The sequence below is a fragment of the Panthera pardus genome, unplaced genomic scaffold, assembly GCF_024362965.1.
Source record: "Panthera pardus isolate Hobbes unplaced genomic scaffold, ASM2436296v1 HiC_scaffold_6, whole genome shotgun sequence".
NCBI classification, from domain to species: Eukaryota; Metazoa; Chordata; class Mammalia; order Carnivora; family Felidae; genus Panthera; species Panthera pardus.
Genome location: NW_026526991.1, coordinates 89,434,670 through 89,461,747, shown reverse-complemented (window position 1 = coordinate 89,461,747; position 27,078 = coordinate 89,434,670).

Below are 27,078 nucleotides of genomic sequence, written 5' to 3'. Positions count from 1 at the left end.
ATAAAATTAATAGGGGCACCTGCGTGGCTCAGTCAGTTAAGCATCCGATTCCAGCTTAGGTCATGATCTCGCAGTTTGTGAGTTCAAGCCCCATATTGGGCTCTGTGCTGACAGCTCAGAGCCTGGTGCCTGCTTCAGATTCTGTGTCTCCCTCTCTCTCTGCCCTTCCCCTATTCATGCTCTGTCTCTCTCTCTCAAAAATAAATAAACATTTTAAAAAATTTTAATAAAATTAATACAATAAAATAATATAAATAAAATAAAATAAAATAAAATAATCAAATCTTCAACATTGTCTATGAGGCTCTATAAAGTCTGGCCCTGGCTACTTGCTCAGTCTCATCATACATCATTCACTAAGTTCTGTGCTCCAGCTTACACAAGCCTTCTTTTTCTTTTTCCAATGTTTCATGACTCCTCCAGACTCCTTGCAAAAGCTACTTACTTCTGCAGAAACTCTGAGCTCCCAACACCTTCCCATCATCCTCCTGGCTCTCAACTCAAATATTGGTTTTTCACAAATGACTTTCTGTTACCCCCAAATAGATCAGTTCTCTGTTATGTTTGCCTTTATATATCCTTGCAATTTTTACTCAGAGCAACCATCACTGATTATAATTAGGAATATCCCTAGTACACAGTAAGCCACCGATAATCATTTATGAGGCTGAATGAAAAGCATCTGGCTGTGTACCTGCGCAAGACCTGAAGGTTTTGTGTTTAACACAGGCAGAGCAACCACATTAGTATGGAAAAATTTTATCTTGCCTTTTTGCTCTTGGATCATTGGAATTCCTGAGGTTTCCAATCTCAGAACAATCAAATAGCTTAGCAAAAAAAAAGAGAAAAGTGAAGTATAAAGTGTTTGTTATGTATGGGTCATTTAAGAAATATGAAGCTGTGAAAAAATGGAGATTGCCAGTGCCCAAGCCAATTGTGGCACAAAGGAATTGTCTACCCGACTCATTCTCTTCCTTTCATTTTATCTGCACTTGCCCAGATAGAAAGGGATCTTTAGAAGACACAAATAAAGAGGCAGAGACATCATAAGCTTAAAAAAAAAAAAAGTCAAAGAATTGGTGGATATTAGTAAGATAAAGATATTTATTTTGTATCTTTTAGATGCTTCATTCCAAAAAAAAATCTGAAATAGCCAATCTGCTCCTAAAGAGGACTGTGTCAGTCAGCATGGGCTGGGTTATACATAGTAAAAATCAACCCCAAAATCTCAGTGACTAAACACAGAACACATACTTCTCATCCCTTCCCCCCAATATGTGCAATGTGAACCAACACTGGAATTACTCTCACTGTAGTTACTCAAAGATGATGCAAAGGGGAGGTCTATCTTAACATAGGCTTCCTTGATGAATTATAGAGTGGGGTGGGGCAGCAAGAAACCAGGCAGGCACTAGCTAGTAAAGTGACACATATCACTTCAGCTCACATTCTATTGGCCAAAGCAAGTCACATGGCCATGCCTAACTACAAAGTTGTTAAGGAAGTGTGATCCTACCATGTGCCAGTACTGAGAGGGAACAATCCTAATAACTACCACAGGAATAAGAATCAATGGCAGCCATTCCAGTCCAGAACAAAGATGATCATGACCTTGACCTCTCTGTGCACAAGCAGAGCTGGGACCTGTGCAGGATAGAGACCGAGGAGGGAAAATTTTTTCAGAAACCCAAGTAAGAAAGAATAACTCTGAAGTGATAACTCAGCAGGAGAAGGAAAGAAGTACAGAAATGTTTGGTTGTGCCCCTCCCCCATCCTCTGGACCCCATGTGTTTATGATCAACTAACGTAAAATTGTTTTCTTTCCAGTAATACATTGCATGCACATGCACACACACACACATACACACACACATACACAACAGAGAAGTTATACTATTATAATGCAGTTATGATTATTCAAAAAGGTTAAAGATCCTCAGGCAGAGATATGACAACAATGGTGTTTTTATTGGAGTTCTAGAGCAGCTTTAAAATGTTAAAAATACCTAAGATGTATGGAAAATATTGAAGGTAATAGAACCCAGAGAAAAAATTTTAGGAGAGAACGTAGATCTCACTGAGAATCTTACTTCCTTCGGGGCATCTGGGTGGCTCAGTTGGTTAAGCGTCTGACTCAGTTTCAGCTCAGGTCATGATCTCATGGTTTTATGGGTTCAAGCCCCACATGGGGCTCTGTGCTGGCAGGGCAGTGCAGAGCCTATTTAGGATTCTCTCTCTCTCCTCTTTCTGCCCCTCTCCCCCTAAAATAAATAAATAAACTTTAAAAAAAATTGTTTAAAAAGAATCGCACTACCTTCAATGACAATCAAGCAGGTTAATTTATTGGTATTTAATTATTTTAGGCTGCTCTTCTATTTTCTTCCCATGTTACCAAGCAGATATTTGAATTTCTGATTCAAATGCTTTGCTGTGCTGATTCAAATGTTTTGAAGTCAGCAAAAGACTGATTTCATTGAAGATACTATGCCAGTGTCTGGAAGGATAGAGAGAAAAAGACCCATGACTTGAGAACAGAGTTAAGAGAAGCATACAGATAACAGAGGCGCACCTGTCCCAAGAACAGCCCTGCTCTGTAGCAGTAATTTGACAAGGTAGCCCAAGCCATTACTATGTAGTCAGTCAGGGACACTGAGCCCTCATTAAAAGTCATGATTTCCATGTCCCCACATTCAAAACAAAAGCAGCACAGTTGCTAGACTTGGAATGATCTTGAACAATAGGCATCACAGAGGTTATCAGTAAAATACAAGCTACCTTGACATTTTGGTGCAGCTTAAAATACCTCAGAATTTTGTACAATCTGGTGAAGTAGAGAGCAGATGATGCTAAAGATTAAATTTGCTGCCAGTGCCAACAAGATGGGAGCTCAAAGGCAGATTTAAGTTGACTTAAGGGGAGAAAAAACTGTGTCAATTCTTATATACTAGAGTTTATCATTAAAAATTTATGGTCATAAGTAAAAAGAAAGCTTATGGATTTGGACCAGACTTATGAACACTGTTAGAAAAAAAAAGTTCATTCTATCTCTCACCATACATTTTTCTCTGACTTGAGACAAAACAGAAAAAAAATTGAGGTCAACAGAGAGATCCTGTAGATATGATGGTGTGAGCTCTAATCTTAGGATAAGTGCCTAATGTAATACCTGATGTGTGAAGGAAAACTACCCCTAAAGCTGCCAGCAGCCTATACAAAGAGCCAGAGAACCCAGAGAACCAGGGAGTGCCATCTCCAGGAAAAGAAAGAGAAGTAAACAAACATTTGAATAATAAAGGATGCTTCAGGTTGGACCTTGGAATCAACCATCTACCTACCATGTTCTCTCTAAAAGTTTAACATTTTGTTTGCTTTTTTAATCAAGATTTCATTTTGCCTATGGGCTAGCCATCTCTGAAATTCTTAGTAACTACCAAATGCTAAATATTAGTCCTAAAATCAGGGCTCAATGTTGTTCTTATTCAATTCCCATGGTCACAATCAATTTCTCAATCCCGTCCAACTGAAATAATGGGACATAGTCCAACTACTTTGAGTTTGTTGAAGATTTGAAGATGTGTAACAGATGGTACAGAGGGGAAAAGCACTTAAAATTTAGAGACAAAGAAGTGCCTGACTTTTGAGTTGTCAATCTGTGGAGCTTTTCTTTCATTAGAAGTTTTTGAGTGCTTTCATTACTAATTAATACGTAGTGATATGTCAGACAAGCAAATTTAACACGGAGGAAACTAACAGATACACATACCAAAAGCTGTTTAACATTGATTCCATCTCATTTGAGGCCCACTATTTCAGTGTTTCGTTCAATGAAAACTGACACTTGGTATATTAGATCAATTATCAAATTGAAAATAGCATGCAAAATAATTACCATTAAGCCCTCACAGTCAGGCCCTGGCTTTCCTCTTCCAACTTCCTCTTCCCCCAAAACAAATCATTTCCTCTAAAGCTATTCTGTGAGCATCTTGTAAATTCCTGTGGCCTCCCAGGTGCCTTTGCTCAGGCAATTTCTGCTGGAATTGTCCCTCTTCCCTCTTAATTGTTTTGAGGACAGAAACCGACACTTGATCATCCTCGAATCCCCTAGAGGCCTTGGCACAGCATCTGCATATAAAAAGGTGTACAATAAAAGCTTACTCAATTGAACACTGAAGTTTGATGATTGATTTCAGTCATGATTATAGCAATTCTCACATCACAGGACAGATAAGTATTTACTAACCTATACTGCTATTCGTCCTTAATCTGACAAAAGCAAAAAACAGAAAGACAAGCCTGCTTTTCAAGAGAACAAAATAAAAGGGGTAAAAGCAAGTGGGCAGAATGAAACAAGGAAAAACTGAACCATAAAGCCAACCCCATGGAAGAACAATTTCTTTACTATCCTTAAATGGGTATGTTGGTCAAATGTACAGATGTCAAGGAAATATTCCTATTTAGTTAATAGTGCGTGATAGAACTCATCAGAATTAGTCTTTATTCTTCTGAGGACTTTGTAGGGTACTTTTTTTTTTAAGCTTCAGTTTCAGGAAGTTTGGACTGCTTTCTGTTGAGATTACCCCTTTTGGGATGTTCACAGGTTTCTAAGACATACTAGAAAAAGTAAACCAATTCCACTTAGCATGAAAGGAGTTGGGCAATTAAGTGAACCATTCCATTTATTTGGAAGCATTCCTTAGATGTGTGAAATAATATCAGTAAAGCCCATGTTCATGCAAAGACTGATAAGGGCATTGAGCTCTTATATTAGCAGCCATTAGTACAATTGAGGTATTTCACAAATAGTCTCCTTAGTCTTAGTATTTTTAAAAGATGTACATGATGATGATGATGTCTCTCAAATGCCTACTTGTGCCAGTCTCTGTGATAGGCACTTACCATAAATTAATCAATTTAATACTCATTAATAATGACAGGTATTAATATCCTCTTTTCACATATGAAAACACTGAAACTCAGAGAGGTTACATAACTTAGCTAGGGCCACACAGTCAACTAACAGAGCTGAAATGGGAGCCAAGACAAATTCTACAGGTCCCATTCTTTACTGAACTGTATCCCAAGTTAACTAAATGATCTACCTACTAGTTGGCACCTGAGATGATGGCAGAGTCAGAAAAGTTGGCACTGGCCAAATTACTATTTAAAATCATCCTCAACAGGATTGTTTGGGGTGGCTGCGTGGATCAGTCAATTAAGCATCCAACTTCTGCTCAGGTCATGATCTCACAGTCCATGGGATCAAGCCTTGCAATGGGCTCTGTACTGTCATAACAGCTCGGAACCTGGAGCCTGCTTCAGATTCTGTGTCTCCCTGTCTCTCTCTGCCCCTCTCTGACTCTCTCTCTCTCTTTCTCTCTCTCTCTCTCTCAAAAAATAAACATTAAAAAAAATTTTTAATAAAAAAATAAATAAAATCATCTTCAACAGGATTTTAAATGATGGTAAAAACACAAAATGGCCAATTTCTCTACAAGTAGAAAATTTGAGAATGGAGAGCCATCACCCTGCCAGGTGCCATTAGAACAGCTGGGTAAGAGGGAGGCTAGTGCCAGGCACACCCAGCTGAGACCAGACGATCATTTGTGTGAAGAAGAAATCTGTAACTCACGAAAATCTCACTATCAAGTATCCAAGTATGTGTAAATAGCTGCTTGCCTGGCATCATACTGAAAGGCTTTGTTCTGATTTCCACCTCTGTGCTGATAGGGGCCAAGGCAACACAGAAAAAAATAAAACAGAAAGTTGATGATTACCCAGCTATTGTGTGCTGGGTAAACATCCAACTGTTCAACATTTTTAGCAGTGATTTGAAAACATAAACAACACTCTCACTGTATTTTCAGATGCCCCAAAACTGAATAAGCTGGGTAAGACTAGTTATAATATAATTAAGACAACATATTGAGATATAAAATTATCTTAATGAACCAGAATACTAAGGAAAACCAGAGTAAAATTTACAAAGATAGCTTATAAAGTAAGCATATGTGAGTGCAAACCTTGCAGAAACTGAACAGAGTTGGAGGGACTTGGATCAACTTTCTGTGCAGAAAAGCATTGCACAGGAGATAGATTGCATTCATAATAAGCCATAATGTGCCAACAGACTTGAGCAACATTAACACCAGCTTAGGGTCTGTATCAAGGAAGGTGATGGTGATAGAAGAGTGTGGTGTTTAGATGTCCCTATTCAAGATCAAGTCTATTCAGAGGAGAGTGACCAGTATAATGAGAGCTTTGACAACCTGTGCACGTAAGGAACAGAGGAAATTGAGCCTGAAGAGGAAACTCTACAAGTGAATTTGCTAGACCTCTTCACCGTGTAATGGAAAGCACATGGCCTGGAAACCAGAGCATAGTGACAATCGGGCCAGCTGCTCAACCCCTGTCAAACTCAGCATCCTCAGGCCCTGTGGTTGGCTTATTCCTAAATTATCTAGACTCAATACAGTAGGTACTAAAGACAATACAATAAAAAGCAAGACCTTAGAGAGCTAATGGTCCTGTGCCCAAGATAGACACGTTTCAGTCCATTAACGTATAGAGTAATGATGTTCTGGAGTTCAGAGGACAGACAAGTCACCTTAACACAGGACACTTTGGCCAGGTCTTCTTGACACAATTGTTTTACATGATGTATTAGTTTGCCAGGGCTGCTATAATGAAGTACCACAAACTGGGCAGCTTATATAATTCAGAGTCTCTCAGTTCTAGAGGCTAGAAGTCCAAGATCAAGATGTCTGAGGGGAGGTTTCCTCTGAGGCCTGAAAGGGAAAACCTTTCTGTGTCTCCACTGCACTTCCTGGTGGTTTTCAGGCAATCTTTGGATCTCCTTTGCTCGTAGATCTCTGCCCTCATCTTCATGTGCTGTTCTACCTTTCTTCTGTGTATGTCTGTCTCTATAGCCAAATTCCCCTTTTTTATAAGGATGCAGTCATATTGGATTAGGGCACACCGTAACAGCCTCATCTTAACTTGATCAAGATTCTATTTCCAAATAAGGTTGCATTCACAGGCACTGAGGTTGGGACTGCAATACCTTTGGAAGATGAGGACAGTTCAACCCATAACACAGGGCTAACTAGAAATAAGTATATCAAAATATCATATATATATATATATATGACAAAAGTCACACTCTTACATTAGCAGGAGCCCCTGACCATCCATCTGACCCTAATCCACACTCCATAATGGACCCATCCTTCATCTCTGACTCTGCTCCTTCTCGCTCTCATCTTCACCCCATCCCTGAACCACATCCCTTCCTCACCCACAGAAGGGAGGGTCAGCAGTGCTTGTAAAGGTCAGTAACAGAGTAAGAATAAGTGCTTTAGGATTTGGAGATTTTAAGTCAATAATTATTTATTTATTTTATTTATTTATTATTATTTTTTTTTTTTTTTGCTTTTTTAGGCTCCATTGAAGTGAACGCAAATCAAACAAAGGATAGTGTATAAAAATGTTCCTGAAATCAAAATGATCCCAAGGTAAAAATTGCCAAAATAGCCAAGTCAAAATCGTGTGGTGCAGCAGAGTCTTGGAGAGCTTAACTGTGAGGGCCAAGCCTGAGCTGAATGTAGAAGGAGAAATAGGAAATGAATCAGGCAAGGAAAGGAACATTCTTGGGTGAAGGAAAATCAAATGGAAAGACACGATCCTGAGAAAGTAGGAAGCTACGGAGAATCTCAAGTGCTGTGGCATGACCAAGGCACAGGACAGAAGGAAGGCAGGCAAAGGCCTAAATGCCAAAGGCCTGATCCACCATTGGTTGCCTATTTTATTATATTCTGTTTATTATTGCAGTGAAGAGAGAGCAGAGGATTTGATACAAGATAGGCCAAGCTCATACGTACAATTTTAAAAGATTACTTTGGCAACCTTGAGAAGGATGAATTCAAAGGGTAAAAGAATAGAGGGACACCAGGGTAGCTCAGTTGTTTGAGTGTCTCACTTCAGCTCAGGTCATGATCTCACAGTTTGTGAGTTCAAGCCCCACATTGTTTCAATGCAGTCAGTGAAAAGCCACTTCCAGATCCTCTGTCCCCCTCCCTCCCTGCCCCTCCCCCACTTTCATTCTCTCAAAAATAAATAAACTTTTAAAAAAGGGGGTGATTAACAATTATATGCCAATAAAATGGGCAATCTGGAAGAAACGGACAAATTCCTAGAAACATATGCACTACCAAAACAGAAACAGGAAGAAATAGAAAATTTGAACAGACCCATAACCAGTAAGGAAATTGAATTAGTAATCAAAAATCTCCCAAAAAAACAAGAGTCCAGGGCCAGATGGCTTTCCAGGGGAATTCTATCAAACATTTAAGGAAGAGTTAACACCTATTCTCTTGAAGCTGTTCCAAAAAAGAGAAATGGAAGGAAAACTTCCAAACCCTTTCTATGAAGTCAGTATTACCTTGATTCCGAAACCAGGGACCCCACTAAAATGGAGAACTATAGACCAATTTTCCTGATGAACATGAATGAAAAATCCTCAACAGGATATTAGCCAACCAGATCCAACAATACATTAAAAAAAGGATTCACCATGACCAAGTGGGATTTATACCTGAGATGCAGAGCTGGTTCAATATCCACAAAACAATCAATGCGATTCATCACATCAATAAAAGGACAAGAACCATATGATCCTCTCAATAGATGCAGAGAAAGCATTTGACAAAATACAGCATCCTTTCTTGATAAAAACCCACAAGAAAGTAGGGATAGAAGGATCATACCTTGAGATTATAAAAGCCATATATGAACAACCCAGCGCTAATATCATCCTCATTGGGGAAAAACTAAGAGCTTTCTCCCTAAGGTCAGGAATAAGGCAGGGATGTCCACTCTCACCACTGTTATTCAACATAGTATTGGAAGTCTTAGCCTCTGCAACCAGACAACACAAAGAAATAAAAGGCATCCCAACTGGCCAGAAGGAGGTGAAACTTTCACTCTTCACAGACGACATGATACTCTATATGGAAAACCCAAAAGATGCCACCAAAAAATTGCTAGAACTGATTCATGAATTCAGCAAAGTTACAGGATATAAAATCAATGCACAGAAATCGGTTGCACTCCTATACACCAACAATGAAGCAGCAGAAAGAGAAATCAAGGAATCAATCCCATTTATAATTGCTCCAAAACCCATAAAATACCTAGGAATAAATCTAACCAAAGAGGTGAAAAATCTATACACTGAAACCTATAGAAACCTTATGAAAGAAATTGAAGAAGACAGAAAAAAAATGGAAAAAGATTCCATGCTCCTGGATAGGAAGAACAAATATTGTTAAAATGTCGATACTACCCAAAGCAATCTACATATTCAATGAAATCCCTATCAAAATAACACCAACATTCTTCACAGAGCTAGAACAATCCTAAAATTTGTTTGGAACCAGAATACCAAAAGACCCGAATAGCCAAAGCAATCTTGAAAAAGAAAACCAAAGCAGGAGGCATCACAATCCCAGACTTCAAGCTATACTACAAACCTGTAATCATCAAGACAGTATGGTACTGGCACAAGAACAGATACTCAGATCAATGGAACAGAATAGAGAACCCAGAAACGGACCCACAAACATACGGCCAACTAATCTTTGACAAAGCAGGAAAGAATAGCCAATGGAATAAAGACAGTCTCTTCAGCAAGTGGTGCTGGGAAAACTGGACAGCAACATGCAGAAGAATGAAGCTCGACCACTTGCTTACACCATACACAAAAATAAACTCAAAATAGATGAAAGACCTCAATGTAAGACAGGAAGCCATCAAAATCCTCGAGTAGAAAGCAGACAAAAACCTCTTTGATCTTGGCCACAGCAACTTCTTACTCAACACGTCTCCGGAGGCAAGGGAAACAAAAGCAAAAATGAACTATTGGGACCTCATCAAAATAAAAAGCTTCTGCACAGTGAAGGAAACAATCAGCAAAACTAAAAGGCAACCGACAGAATGGGAGAAGATATTTGCAAACGACATATCAGATAAAGGGCTAGTATCCAAAATCTATAAGAAACTTATCAAACTCAACACCCAAAAAACAAATAATCCAGTGAAGAAATGGGCAAAAGACATGAATAGACATTTCTCCAAAGAAGACATCCAGATGGCCGACTGACACATGAAAAAATGCTCAACTTCACTCATCATGAAGGAAATACAAATCAAAACCACAGTGAGATATCACCTCACACCTGTCAGAATGGCTAACATTAACAACTCAGGCAACAACAGATGTTAGCAAGGATGTGGAGAAAAAGGATCTCTTTTGCATTGTTGGTGGGAATGCAAGCTGGGGCAGCCACTGTGGAAAACACTATGGAGGTTCCTCAAAAAACTAAAAATAGAACTACCCTACGACCCAGCAATTGAACTACTAGGTATTTATCCAAGGGATTCAGGTATGCTGTTTTGAAGGGACACATGCACCCCCATGTGTATAGCAGCACTATCAACAATAGCCAAAGTATGGAAAGAGCCCAAATGTCCATCAATGGATGAATGGCTAAAGAAGATGTGGTATATATATACAATGGAGCAATACAATGGCAATCAAAAAGAACTACGTGGATGGAACTGGAGGTTATATGCTAAGTGAAATCAGTCAGTCAGAGAACAACAAATATCATATGACTTCACTCATATGAGGACTTTAAGAGACAAAACAGATGAACATAAGGGAAGGGAAATAAAAATAATATAAAAACAGAGAGGGGGACAAAACAGGAGATTCATAAATATGGAGAACAAACAGAGGGTTATGGGACGGGTTGTGGGAGGAGGAATGGGATAAATGGGTAAGGGGCACTAAGGAATCTACTCCTGAAATCATTGTTGCACTATATGCTAACTAATTTGGATGTAAATTTTAAAAAATAAATAAATAAAATTAAAAATTAAAAAAAATAAAATAAATGTTTTTTAAAAAGTGAAAGGAGATGGAAAGACCATTGGGAAGTGTTTGGGCTAGTACAGGTAAACAATGCTGAAAGATTACACCAAGACAGCAAGTAAGGTGAAGGGGGGACAGCCCTTCCCAGTTGCTTGTGGAAATACTCAGAGGGCTGAACCAATAGGGAGGAAAGGAGGGAGGGAGGGAGGAATCAACAGGAATTAATGAGCGAAGTTAAACGAGTGGTTTCCAACTCAAGCTATATGTTGGAGACACCTTGGGAGCTTTTCTAAATGCAGATTCTCCGGCTTGGTCTCAGACTTAGTGAATTAGAATTTCTTCTGTTTCAGATTTGAGAATTTGAAGATTTGTCCAGCCAGCCTCTGTGAAGAAACATTTAGGGGCTGACACCCAGGAGGAAGAGAAAACACTGTTGATTCAAGACCAAGTTTTAGTACTGTATAAGAAAACACTTTCTCATAGTTAAACTGTTTAAAGACAGACCCATTGCCTTGGAAACTTGTCATCAAATGTATTCAAGCAGGGGCTAGTAAGCCAGTTAAAGAGAGGTGCTAGAAGGGCTTTTACTTGACAGAAGAACAAGAGTTCCTTTAAGGCAATCTAGGGCCAGAAAGCTCTCCCCCGCAGTGAGCAGGAACCAAAGCCAGTCTGAGCACCAGGCAGGTATTCAGAGGAAATCCGTGTGCCCAGGACCCACGTGTGCATCCCTGTTGCTCTGGCATTGGCTTCAGTCACTGTCTCGCTCTGACCTGGTTTGGATCCCACGTTCTGGCCTTTGGATCTGTCTCTGTTTCCATGACAACCCAGTCCCATTTGAACCATGCTTGCTAGCTGGCTGCTACATCTGGATTCACCCATGAAACCCCCACTATGGTTTCAACTTGTCACGATAGCTGAGGCCCCATTTCAGTCTGGCACACCCCACATCTGGTTCCCAGCTCCATTCGGCCCTTTCTAATTTCTATGCCCACATTCAGACTTTTGCTTCTGGTTCAGGGTACAGACACCCCCCCCGCCTCCGACCCAGTTCCAACGTTGGTCTACTGGACACATTTACCATGTGAGATGATGGAAATCCAGTAGCTTCCCAGTGGATCTAGGAAATGGGATCTATAACCATTAAAACTACAGGCTCTTAATTCAGACTTGACTTTAAATCTGGACTGTGTGACAGTAAGCAAGTTACCTAATTTCTCCAAGTTTTAGTTTCTGAACCTATTTAAAGATAATAACTACATCTAACCTGCCCCATTAGTTATAATGGTATAAGCAGCAGAGCCAGCTTCACCTTCTCAGGATAAACACATTGACTAGGTGTTTTTTCATTTAGGGTTAATAACTCAAGCATCCAGGGACTCTTATTAATAGGATGTTCTGTATCTTCTTCTTGACCCTTAACCCACCTCCAAGGCCAAATAGTTCAAGAATTCTCAGGACTTATTTAGTTTGAAAAGGTCAAATCTAGGTTAGTCAGAGAGAGAGAAAGAGAGAGAGAGGGAGGGAGGGAGGGAGAGAGAGAGAGAGAGAGAAAGCTGGAGCTGCCAATCAATCCATGGACCCAGTTTTTGCTGCACCATGTATTATTAAGACTATTCCTGTGCTCTCTGATGAAGCCTCAGTAAAGCCTTTGCTGGCTGCAATTTATATCCAGGACAAAAGATGTCTCAATCTTGGGCTCCCAGGTGACTCTGTTGTAGCTACTCCCTCCTCAGACTCTTGCATTGGGTCCTGGGCACTAATCTGTCTACCACATACACAAATCCCTCCCCAAGCTCCTTTTCAAGACCTTCGGGCTTATATTAGCTACCTAGGGCTGCCATAACAAAATACTAAAAACTAGGTAGCTTAAAACAACAGAAATTTATTCTCTCATGGTTCAGGAGACCAGAACTATAAAATCAATGTGTTACTAGGATTTGTTCCTTCTGGAGTCTGTGAGGGAGAAACGCTCGGGTGCTCCCTAGCTTTTGGTGGTCCAGCAAATTTTAGCATTCCTTGGCCTATAGCTACATAACTCCATCTCTACCTGCATCTTTACATGTTTCCTTCATTCTGTGTATCCCTGTGAGTTCTCTTCGTATAAGGACACCAGTCAGTAGTCTTCAGGCCTACCCATGAGATCAGCATGACCTTAACTTAACTAATGACACCTACAAAGACTTACTTCCAAATAAGATCACGCATTTTGAGTTTCCAGAAGACAGGGATTTAGGGGGACACTACTCCACTATTCAACCCACTTTTTCTTGATAACAAAGCTTGAAGACCCATATCCCTAATTTCAAATATCTGAAAGAAAGTTCTCATACCCCTTCCTCTAAGAAAGCCCACTGGACTCTATGTAAATTTTTCTTTTACCCTCTCTCCCAGAGTGAGGGACAGCAAACATGTCTTCTTATATTTCCAAATGTTTCACTTAATAGGAAAAAACCTCCCAAACAGTCTTACTGACCCACTCCTACAAGCTAGAAGAAACTGACATCATTTTTATTTCACCACACGTGTGAAGTATGAACAATGTTTGGTACATTAACAACCCTCAATTATTGGTAATTATTTATTTTCCTCAAAGGTAACCAAAAGGGCCATGAGGATATAGAACATCAGAATAAAACTTACTTTGCTGGAGGCAAAATACCTGCCCTCTTTAGTTTCTAGTACAATTTGAGTAGAACTCTCAGTGCAATCTGACAGGCTCCATATCCCTCGTATAATAGCTAAATATATTTTATATATTGTTGGCTCATGGATCAGACTAATGATTATGTGTTTCAGACCTGTCTGATACTCTGAACATTTCAGGGCTCTTGCTAGAGCTAAACTAGGATAGATAGAATGTGTTCAGAGTGGAGACAAGTGAGATATTGACACATCAAGTGCCTCTGCCTTGTGAAGACTGTCTTCACATCTACAAGTTCTACAGAAGCACAAGCTAATTGTAGCAGCAGTATCTTGGGGTTTTCTCTACTGTTACAAAACAAAGGCTCATTTAAGATTCCAGTCCAAATCTAGATCTATGCCAGACGTCTTCCATTTCCCTTCCATATCTACTCTTCCCTTCTAGCACCCCGTTCCCCATCCCAAGACCTAACTGGTAGGGCCTACATTGTTAAGGCTTCCAGTTGGATTTAGAATAACAGTAACAATTGCCATGTCCTTGGCCCAATGTCATATTCTTCTCAAAGAGGTCTCTACAAGACTCTTTTTCTGTATCCCCCACCCCAGCTTCAGGCCTAGCGATTGTAACTACTCACTGTTTTTACGATATTAACACTGCACCATTGCAAATAGTCTCTTTGTAAATAAAATTTCCTCAAACTTATTCTTGACCTTTAAAAGATTAGATTTAGATGAAATACATTAAGCTGGTTCATAGTTACTTTCATCTTAAAATTTCATCAAGGATCTTAAGACTGGAAGAGATCATCTAAATGAAATCTTCATTTAACAAATGGTGGAATGGAGTCCCAATGAAGTTCAGGGATTTGCCCAGAGGGAGCTGATCCTACAACCCAAGTCTCCTAAACCCCAATCTAATGGTCTTTCCATTCACCTACCTACAACCTTGAAGAAAGAATAATTATTTTCTTAGACAATACCAAATTTCCATAGTGCATAAATACTCAAAATTAGGGCCACCTCCAGTCACACAATAGACTCTATCTTTCATTCTTCCTCCCTTTTACCCTTAGCATTTTCTTCACCCTTTTTCTTTCCAGCGTTCTCCCTCTGGCCTAGGAGAGGAATGAGCATTTATTGAGCACTCCCTATGTACCAGATTCCATGAAACACATATGGAACCCGACCTACATGGTGTGTTGTGCCATTTAACAGTTTCAACAACGGTAGGTTTTAAACCAGTTTTTCGTGGATCGGGAAAATGAGGTCCAAAGAACTTAAATGTCCAAGGTGCACAACTAACTGGGCAAGTTTCAAGTCTGTCCCACCCCAGAATCTAATCTCCCCGTGATGCTGCCGTGCATCTTGCAGGTGCTGCGCATGCCTGCCCGCGCTCCGCCCTCCCCTGCCTTCACCACAACAACATTCTGGAAGGCTTCAGATGGACGCCACCATCTTACATCTGACTCCATTAGTAGGTAACAGAAAACTAGCTGAATCATTCCTAATAAATTAATTGAAAGGAACCACTTACCCATTTCTTCTCCACATTTTCTTTTTTTTTTTTAAAGGAACCCTAGATTCAAAACCTAATGTGATCTCTACAACTGTGGAAAAGAGTCAGATGGTAACTGATGCAAATGTTGGCATCAATTCTTATGAGAGAAGAAGATAGTAGTGTTAGCTTTTGTTGAAAAGAATCCCTTAAGTAGGAAGATATGAAGAAGATCCTTTCTCACACATTCATTTAATTAGAAGTCCACCCATTTGTTCTCAAAGCACTGCTGGAAACTGGGAGAAATAAGCAAGTGTTACTTGGAATTCAGATTCTACAAACGGAGAACTCCAAAACAAAGAACATTACATTCACAGTGTGAGAGAGGAAAGTGAGATTAGGTTTGTGACCAGCTTTCAAGTCTGAAAAGAGGAAGGAGCTGAATTCATAAGGAAGTATTACACCCACTGCTTTCATTTGTATAACTTATTTTCAGCACATTGAGTAATTATTTTTACAGTTTTCTCTCTTTTCTCTTCCATAAACCTTACAAGGGCAGGAACTGTGCCTTATTCATGTTTGCATCTTGCACAGGCCAAAGTCAATGTCTTATACATAGAAGATGCTCACTAAATGTCTCCATCAAATAAGTGCTCTGCCTTTTCAAGTCACAGTGCACTTTAAAGAGCCACTCATGATTTTATCTCCTATGCTGTGCACATTCCAGAACCATATTTTCGGAGATAGGAGTTAAAATAAGATTTCACAATAGCATCAGAGGCATCATGGGAGGATTTTGTCAAAAATAATGAAAATACGGCAAAGTTCATCAGCTCCTAGGTTCTCTTCTAAGTGACTTTTTCCTCTTTCATATAGGAGAACCTTGGACCCTTAGCCATTATTTTTTCCTCTTTTTTTTTCCAAATGCCTTTCACATAAAATATATTTTTGAGGCACAGGTCTTTATGCATTCAGATGACTTGTACATTAGACACAATAGGCTCCTTGAGCTGCTTTGAGGCTATTGTATATACCTGTACATTTTAAGTGGGTTTTCAACACAATAGATATTAACAGCTGTTCTCAGAAGCACTCAATGTTTGAGGTGTACTTATTACTGCTTCTTACAGGATTTTGTTTCCTTTTTTTAACATTGTGTCTACAATAATATCTCCAGTGGTTGACAAATCAGGGAGGAAACTTAGCATTAAAATTGTTTATAGTTTATTTTTTCCATGAAAGAAAACCAATAAAGAAAGAGGCAAATTTCAAAGCACAAAAAGTTTGTTGCCATCTTTTTAAACAACATAAGTATATGTAGAGTTTTAGAAATAAAATTCAGTAAGTGATTCTGCTGTTTTTGTATTTTTGTCCTTTTTTATACTTTTACTGCCAGTTTGAATAAAACTGGGGTGATGTTTTTAGAGATCTGTATTCACACTAATCGACTGTTAAAGGCAGTCACCACCATTTTTCCTTTGGTGAGCCCCAAAACAAGATTTCTTTGTGGATTCCATAAAATGTAGTAAAACAGAGTACAGCAAGGTTAGTGACTTACAGTAAACAATGCGTGGTTCTGATACATCTTTTCGGCCCCTTTAAGACCAGTTTGACTGCTTTAAGATCAGAACCAGTTTTATACAAATAGTAGGCTACGTTCAATGATATAATATTCAAACATTTGCTGCATGTAAGAGCTTCAATTTGTAAGCAAGTGAAAATTTGGCCCTGGAAAAATGGAGAGAACTGACCACCCACTTCCTTGAGGCTTGTAGGTCACTGCAGCCAATAATGACAACTCATTTGGGTTCCAGATGTTATTTCTTTTCCCACTGGCTAGAATCACAGAACTTTTTTTATTTAAATTGGCTGATTTTGTCATCCTTATGTCCTAAAGTTAAACTAAAGTAGGAGCTAGTATTCTTCCAAAATCACTGAATGAAAATTAGACATTCCTGTAGTTATCATGAGATAAAAGCAATCTTTTATAGGTGTATACAATAGCCTCAAAGCAGCTCAAAGAGGCTTACCATGTGAAATGTTTCTTATTGGCCTCTCCCTGCAGTATCTGAGTGTCAAAGAGGAAGAAAATGAAGTGGGAAAAGCCAATGTGCCAGTGATCAGCTAGAATTATTCTCTGCACAGAGACAATGCCATAGACTACTATTGTCAGCCTGCCTGCTTAGGGGTGGGTGTGGAGGAGGGAGAGTAGGAAGAACTCTCTTATCACTCTCCAGTCTCCATCTGAAAAGCCTCTCAACACCAACTCACCTTTGGAGACACTTCTATAGATTGTAGACGGGGCTAATTTGGAGATCCTGAGCCAGACAGCATTATGTGTAATATGTGTAATGCATAACATGTGTTATGTGTAATATGATCACATTTTCTGAATCAAAATGGAAATATACTGCTCTGACACATTGATATAGCTGCACATGATCTAACAAGAACACAGAGTGTATTTTCGTGAATTCAAATATACATATAGTTTTATTATTTTAACATCACTGAAATATCTTATGCAATCAATCAACAGCATGTCAGTTTAACTGGTGGCTTTTTCTTTATTGGTGGCACAAAAAATAATAGTGTGTGTTACAATCAACAGCATCAATAGCATCTTGATAAAATATATCTGACCCAGGATTATCCCAGAAAATCCAAGAAAAGCAATGGCTTTTTTTGGTCACATTTAATATATGTTCAAACCTTGCCATTTCTTTGATCCCAAACTGGATTTCAGAAGTAGAGTGTGATGGTTAGTTTTATGTGTCAACTTGGTGAGGTTCTAGTGCCCTGTTTTTCAATCAAACGCTAATCTAGGTATTGCTATGAAGGTATCTTGTAGATATGGTTAACATCTACAGTCAGTTGACTTTAAATAAAGACAACTATCCTCCATCATCTAAGTTGGCTTGATGCAATCAGTTGAAAGGTTAGGAGAGCAGAACTGAGGTTTCCCTGAGGGAGAAGAAATTCTGCAGCATCAGCCCCTGTCAGAGAGTTTCCAGGCACCTCTTCCTGACAACCTGATCCACAGATTTCAGACCTGCCTAGCCAGCTCCCACCACCAATTTCTTGCAATAAAACTCTGTATACATATTCTACAGTTCTGTTTCTCTGTTGGAACCCTGACTCATGCAGAAGGTCAGTGGTATTTTTTTTCCTTCTAATATTTTTTTTCTTTTTGACATTTAGTTATTTGAAAAGGTAATACATTTCCCTGTTTCTTTTTTTTAATGCTTTTTAAATGTTTGTTTGTTTATTTTGAGAGAGAGAGAAAGTGCATACACGGTCAGGGGAGGAGAAGAGAGAGAGGGAGAGAGAGAGAATCCCAAGCAGGCTCCATGCTGTCAGTACAGAGCCCAACACAGGGCTTAGATCTCACAAACCATGAGATCATGACCTGAGCTGATATCAAGTGCTGGACACAACCGACTGAGCCACCCAGGCTCCCTTCCCTGTTTCTCATAGTGAAAACATTTCTTCCTACACCCTTCCCCACCCTCCCAGTTCCTCATCTCCTGCCACCTGTCACACAAAACCATTATAATTACTTTCTTATCAGTAATTCTAAAGTTTTTTTATGCATAAGCAAGTAAATACAGATATATATTCTCCCCCAGCCCTTGCCGATCTACAAAAAAGGAAAAAAGGGTACCAACTATACACAATGTTCTGAACTCTGCCTTTTATCCTTCATTATATTTCTTAAAGGTTTTTCTACTTCAGGACACAAGAGCTACTGCATAGTTTTCTTCACAGCTGTATTATATCCTATTTCATGTTTGTGCCATGATCTAGTTAATTCACCACCTATTGGTGGACATTCAGTTTATCTCAACAGTTTTACTATTATTGACAGGGAAATATCCTTAAAAACATTGAAATAGATAGATAAGCAGATGATAGATAGACACAGCTCTATAAAATGGCATGTATATATACCCTCCCTTCCTCTACCCTCACCCTTGTTCTTCTTTTAGAAGGTTTCCTTGGCTATTTTGCTCAATGCCACACAAGTATTTTAGAAACAGTGTACCTCTCTTCATCCTGCTTTGCTCCCAAAAATATTTCCATACTGGCTTCTCACAGTTCAGAAATTCTACCATTGGATGAAATGAATTAGAAAGCCATAGCATGAGGTGATTGTCTGTCATCTTGCACCATGAACTGGGACAGCTACCACATCTCTTAAGGTCTCTGTGTTCTCTTTGACAGAATGGGGACATAAGAAAAAGATGTTCTCTGAGATTCCTTCCAGTCCTATGGTTTTTAGTTCAACGTCTACCCTGATGTTGAGATTCTTAATTAGCAGTCTTAATTGGTTTGTGATTTTATGTTACGACTAGAATTTTTTTAATCATATGCCATAATTTGCAGTAGGGGAGAAGATTTTTTAAAAATGACTTGTTTCACCTATGGATTGAAATTTAAACAACAGAACTCATGCTAAGTTATGTTTTCGAAACCATTTACCTTTTCTAAGCACAGCACAGTATAAGAGAAGAATCTGGCATATGTAAAATGCCAACAAAAAAACAAAAGCTCCAGAAGGTCTGCCTCTATTTTTGTTTTTGCTATTCTCTTTTCTTTTTACCATTTCTGTAAGTTGCTAGCTGACCAAATGTTGTAAGACCGAAGCCTCTAAATGTGGTTTTCTCACACATGACTGAGTGGCCGGTGAGCATATTGATTACACATCATTGCTGAGTAACTGGGACAATACTCCAATCTAAATTGCATGTCATGGGAGAGGTTGAAAAAATGAACCAATAAAAACCGTAGTTGGTTGCAATGCTCTGAAGAGTACATTATTTTTAAAACTCTTGTCAACAGGTTGGCATGCCACCAATTTTTGTTGCCATAGTACTACTGCAATTAAATGGTAGCTTCTGATCAACCACCTAATCTATGAACCATCTAGATACATGAAAAAAACCCTCTCTGGCAACCTCAATTTTATCCATGACTGCTTCATTAACAGGTCTGCCCTCTCTCTTTTCCACAATGGCCACATGTTAGGTGCACTCTGTTAGAATATAAAATATACAGCACAAAACCAAAAAGAATAGTTTATTTTCAGTGGAGTATTTTTATGCTTTCTGCAGACGAGTGCCTTACATATGTAATATGCCTCTTGCACAAAAATGAAGCATTCTTAGAGTGATTGACCTACATGAAACTCTCATCGCAGCTTTGAAAAATGTCTATGCAAAAACATAGAGCTCAGATAGAAGGCTCTGCATTCATTTCAGCAAGTCAGAAGTTACTTGGGCACAAATCCTAATGGGAGCTGCATACAAATCCCTGGACATCAAAATATCCTTGACTGGGTTGACTTTTAATTTAGGAGTTTACTAGAGCCTGCAGCTATATTGCTGGAGTCTGTGATAGTGTCAGATCCCATAAATGAAGCATGGAGGACTTGGTTAGCAGCCTGGGTAGAATGCCAAAGATTGCCCTGGGGACATGGTAATTCAGTACTCAAGGTAGCCTTCATTTCTGTGAGCCAATACTAAATCAGTGCCCTATAATGGTGTTAGAAGCTCTGCAGTGCAGTCTGAAATTTTTGCTATCAGCTCCTCGCACTTATTTACAAAGCCCTTTTCTCTGGCATATGCAGGGTAACTGCAAGGACAATAAGTTATAGCTGCCACATCAAATTTCCCTGCAAGCAGAGACTGCCTGGCACTCTGCCACAAGCCTGGGTTTCCTTGAACACCTTTCCTGATGGGCAAGGGAGGCTGAAGATAGAATGTGACTGGGGAGAGGAGACAGTAGAGCCGACTCCTCCAACATTTCAATGCCAATAGGCATATGACATGAACTAGAGAAAAGAATGACCAGAATGACCACCTCCTACTTGTTTTCATCTCTTCCGAAGATTCCACTGAGGGATGAAGATGCTTAGGAGTGCCATCCTGCCATTACCCTGGCATTTCCACCACTCCAAAAGTGGAGAGCTGCAGGGATAATTGTAGGCAGAGATCTAATCAATGACTGTAGCTTTGGCTTGTTAGCAGGTAGAGGCAGGAAGGTACTCAGGAACCTAAGGGAATCGAGCCACCATCATCATCATGTCAACACCTATGAGCCCCCTACATTGAGTTCATGCACTGTGCATTCCCACTCATGGACAAACCCATATCTGAGAAGTATTGTTTTCCCCTTTGTACAGAAGAACTGAAACTGAAAGAGATTAAGTTATGTGCCCAACATTGTTCAGGTACACACAGGAGAGCCTGCACTCAAACCTGTGCCCATCTGACTCCGAAGCATAGGAAATGGGGTGGTAGACTTATCTCAGATTATTGGTACTTCAAATTAGACTTACCTCAGTTGCAGCTCAGTTCCCAAAGACCAAGAACAACATGAGTGCCGAGTAGTATCACAATCCTCAAGTGAGAGTCTAGAGCACTAGTAAATGTAGGGCATACTAAGAACTCTAAAGCCAGTCTGTCACCGTTAGCCTATTTCTCTCAAGGGCTTATAGAGTGAAGACACCAGAGAAATTGTTTCCTTTGAAGCAAACTGTTGGGCCACAGTGGCATCTCTTCTCTCCTTTCCTTAGTAATGAAGAGGGGTATGGATCTTCATTTCCTCAAGCCAGATGAGATCTTCCAGAAAAGTCGGACATGTGTCCCCTCAACTCTGAAAAAAAAACTCATTGCCACCGGGTAAAACTGAAGGAAAAGGTGATGGTTTGAAGAGAGGGTGTTGTACTGAGAGTGAGCTGCACTGCTACAAATCCAGGAAAGATGTGGATCTCTCTGGAGACTAGATACAGACTCTGCTATAGGAAGCAGATTTGTGGTAATTTTTAAAGAAAGTTGACCTTAGACTACTTGGAAAGGACAGAGGCCTCAACAAGTAGAAAGGGTCTGCCTAGCACAATATACCCAGAGCCCCAGGGTAGGGGGGATTTGTTACTTCCATCTGGAAGAGAGGCATGCCCACATTCTGGGAGCCACAGGAAAGAGAGCCACAGCTGGAGGAGAGAAAGAACCAGAAACCACACATCATGCACAAAATCCCGAGGGACCCATCCACAGATTACACCTGCACAAGTTTCATAAAACAGCCCCTCTCCTCCTGAGCTGCTTTCTGACTGGGCCAGCTCTGGAGGCGTCAGAGGAAGTAGCTTCTCAGGGGGAAGAAAACACATTGACAAGAGCAAAAAGTTGACCACAGCCACCTCTTCCACTGCAGGCTTATAAACCTGAAGCAGGCTTGAGCTGGGAAAATGAATTTGAAGAACAGTGGGTTTATTCTTTATTTTTGTACAACAATGGACTAGACAGGGGTTATGTGATTACTTGACGAAACTGGGATTTCAGTGCTAAAACACTAAAGTTATTTAAAACACTAAGTTATTGGGGCGCCTGGGTGGCGCAGTCGGTTAAGAGTCCGACTTCAGCCAGGTCACGATCTCGCGGTCTGTGAGTTCGAGCCCCGCGTCAGGCTCTGGGCTGATGGCTCGGAGCCTGGAGCCTGTTTCCGATTCTGTGTCTCCCTCTCTCTCTGCTCCTCCCCCGTTCATGCTCTGTCTCTCTCTGTCCCAAAAATAAATAAAAAACGTTGAAAAAAAAATTTAAAAAAAAATAAAATAAAATAAAAAAAAATAAAACACTAAGTTATTGAAAAGATAACTTTAAAACTATGAAACCTGCTTGACTTCGGGGCGCCTGGGTGGCTCAGTCGGTTGAGCGTCCGACTTCGGCTCAGGTCATGATCTCGCGGTCCGTGAGTTCGGGCCCCGCGTTCGGGCTCTGTGCTGACTGCTTGGAGCCTGGAGCCTGTTTCGGATTCTGTGTCTCCCTCTCTCTCTGACCCTCCCCCGTTCATGCTCTGTCTCTCTCTGTCTCAAAAATAATAAATAAACGTTAAAAAAAAAATTTTTTTTTAAATAAATAAAACTGGGTCGCCTGGGTGGCTCAGTCGGTTAAGCGACCGACTTCGGCTCAGGTCATGATCTCGCAGTCCGCGGGTTCGAGCCCCGCGTCGGGCTCTGTGCTGACAGCTCAGAGCCTGGAGCCTGCTTCAGATTCTGTGTCTCCCTCTCTCTCTGACCCTCCCCCGTTCATGCTCTGTCTCTCTCTGTCTCAGAAATAAATAAAACGTTAAAAAAAAATTTTTTTTTAATAAATAAATAAATAAATAAATAAATAAATAAAACTATGAAACCTGCTTGAAATGCCATGCAAGAATCAGGGATAGGGAAGAGTCACAGAGCCTGTATTAAACAGTCACTTTATGCTCTTAAGCCCCTCTGAGCTCCTTCAGTGCACACTGTATGCACCTGCAAGGCTGCTTCAATGTATATTATGAGGTGCCCTTTTCTTGGCCTATTCTTTCAGGGAATTAAGTTTCTAAAGGTTTGCCATGTATGCCATGTGCTATTTACCCTATAGTGCTCCCTCACCTTGTCCACTGCTACCTGGAAACCCTACCCCACACCATCTCCACGTATAAGAAATTAGGAACGTCCAATTATGCCCACCAAATGAGTCTATAAGTAGGTTGATCGTGTTGGGTGTGGCAAAACTCAGCTTGCATCTGAGTCCTGCCCTGGTCATACATTTTTACTTCCTCCAAAGCTTTAAATCAATCTTTTGGTACCTCAGTAACAAGCCCTGTGACTGCTTCAGAAGGTGCCAGAAGACTTCATTAGGTCTGAGTACTTTGAGATCCCCAAAGCAATTATTTCTTAAGCACTACTCCATACAAGTGATGGAGGCCCGGGATGGGAAGTAATTTGTCTATCAGAGCACTCACACAGATGGCGCGGCAGCAAGCAGGGCGGTAAAGTGAACCCTCCTCGATAATGGAGTACGTACATACATATTAAATCCGGACTTCCATTTGCATTTTGCATTTTTTAAAATATGGGGTGCACTATAAGTCTGTGGATTCAAAACTATCCATAGATAGCCATTAAAAAAGGTGTTTATCAACATTTTGTAATGCTTTTTAATTTCCTAAAATTGTCAATAAAGGAACATAACTTGACTCCTAATTTGAAGATGAAACTGCTGCTGGCACCTAAAAAACATATTTTTAATTAGACTTCATGTGATATGACTATACTCCTTATGTAATATTTTTTTAGTTTTTTTTTTAGTTTTTTTTGTTATATTATATTATATTATATTATATTATATTATATTATATTATATTATATTACCTAGATGTGATAGGTGGCCTGAGGTAAGATATATTTGTATTCTCAAGGCATTGGCAGATAGCTTAGCTCATTACTCAGAGGCCAGGAAGTCGCAAGATTGGAAGATTGGAGAGGATTAAGAGGTACAAACTTCCAGTCATAAAATAAATGAGTCACAGAGATGAAAAGTATATCGTAAAGAATATAGTCGATAAGATGGTAATAGCATGGTTTGGTGAGAGATGGTGACTACATTTACCATGGGAAGCACTAAGCATTGTGTAAAATTGTTGAATCATTGTATTTAAAAAAAATCAGAAGACTGGAGGCTTTGAGATCTGAGGAATGAGGATGAATATAGACCTACAGAAGTGGGACATAAGTGTGTGGGTCTGATATATTAAAAAAAAATGCCCACAAGAAAGTATTCTCCACTGAAAGTGGCTCTAAACACTGAGGTGCATTGAATGACTTAACCAATGGAGATCAATGTCTGTAATCAACCAGCTCAGTGCTTGTACAGTGGGCCCACAAATGAACTAGCCATGTGGCAAGAATGGAGACTACATGGAACCAACATGGTGGGTTCCATATCATGAAAGCTGATCTACCTACTGCCACTGCTGAATGTCCCACCTGTCCACAACAGAAACTGATGTCAAAACTTCTATATAGTATCATCTTTTGAGGAAACCAATCAATTGCTTGATGACAGTTGATTACATTGGATTTCTATTTTGCTGGGGCCAGAAACTGGTCTTCACTAAAATTGATACATACTCCAAGGATGGATTTGCCTTTCCTTCTTGCAGTGTCTCAGCCAACACCTGATTGAGGAGCTCACAAAGTGTCTAATTTGTTGTAAGGAGATCCTACAAACCATTGCCTAGGAACTTTATGGTGAAAGAGATGTGTCACTGAGTACATGTCCATGAGACCCGCTGGTCCTACCATACACTTCATGCCAAACATTGTTGACCTATTAGGGTGATTGAACAGCAATTTAAAGGCACAGCAGAGGTGACAGCTAAGACCTGATACCCTAGAGGTTGGGGTGCAAAATATACTTTTGACCAATGACCATTACCTACTGCTCCATTTCAGTAGCTAGGATTTAATAGCTAGGGTACCAAAGATGACAGTAAGAGTGGCCCTTCTTACTACTGGCCCCAGTAAATTATTTAAAGAGTTTGTGCTTACTTCTCTTGTAACTTGAAGGTCAGCTGGACTAGAAATCCTCATTTGTGTGTGAGGGAAAACACAGCAAGGGACAAAGTAAGAGACCACTAAACTTATGACTGCCTTCCAGGCATTTTTACCATTCATTCTGAGAGACCAACAGACAAAAGGAATTAGTGTTCTGGCAAGAGTGACTGACTCTCATGGGAACCCAGAATTTCTTCTACTTAATACAGACAATGTTATGTTTAGAGCTCAAGACATCTGTTGACATTTTTTTTTTTTAGAATTCATGGCTAGCCACCACCTTGAAGAATCAATGACAGGAGGCAATGAACTAATCAGGAAGTACGAGTGGCCTCCGTGGTGCAAGGGGCAGACTATAGTGAATGTTGATGGTACCCCACATGTACATCTTCAGACTTCACCAGTGTAGTGCCTGCATCTGACTTCCAACTATCCAGTGGCTCTGCCTCATGGCCAGAACCTTTTTGTCCACACACAAGACAAATCAGAAGTGTCAGGAAATTAACACCCACCCCCAGGATCAGCAACCAATGACTAAAGGGAATTGGGGTACAAATGCCACAGTTCCTTCTACATTGGAGGTGAGAACTCTGAGGTGTGTGTTCTACACAGCTTCCTAGAGTTCCTCAGTGACTTCCAGTTATCCAGGGGTAACTTGCTTCATTTTCTAATTTTTTCCCTTTATTGTCTGTTGCCTTTCCCCTATTTCACCTTCCCACCTTCTTACCAGGTCCTAGAATCATCCTCAGGTATATTTCTTTTACTCTAATATCAATATCAGGATTTACATCTAGAAGAACCCAAATGAAGAAAGACTCCCAGGCCATTGTTGGAGAGATGTCCACATGGGACAGCCAAGCAGGGACAGAGAGCAACATCTTGTGGCATGAACAAGATCAGTCCTGCTGCACAATGAATGAGATGCCAAATATAAACAAAACAAACCCTTCTCTGGCCCCACTGGAAGGAGAGAAAAGCTGCTCCAGCACTTGCTGTGAGCTCTGGGAGGCTAGGAGAGGCTGTTAGCCATGGGCACTCAGGTCCATTGTATGTCCCAGTAAGGTAAATAATGCCCTTCACAGCCTCTCTTTGTCAGGTCCACTCCTCTGACACTTCTCAGACATTAAGTCCTCTCCTTTCCTGAACAAAAGTTCCCATCTTAATACATACATCTCTTACTCATCCTCTCTACTCACCCTCCCATGCCACGTGTTCCCCCAGCTTATCTGTTCCCCTCAGGCTTTCTTCAGTGGCACCCCATTCCTCCTCAAAACTTACACTCCTCTTATCTTTGATAATGACCCAGAAGGTCCATTAAACCCACAATCCATATCTTCAACAATTAAAAACACACTTCTCTTTTCTTGAATGTAAGGAAAGTTTCATCTTCAACCCCTTCCAGAAGATAAGAAGAAATAGCTGCATACTATCTTTCATTTGCAGCAAAGCAAAGACAAAACTAAATAAATAAGGACAGTCTAAACCATCACATTCTGTCATATCTGTGGAAAGAAAACACACCATAGCATCAATAGGGTTTATTTTCTTGGTAGCAAAAGTACAAGGGGTTTTGATTTCCTTTATTCTTTTCTCTGTTTTCCTAATCTTCTGAAAGATACTACATGCACAATCTCGAGA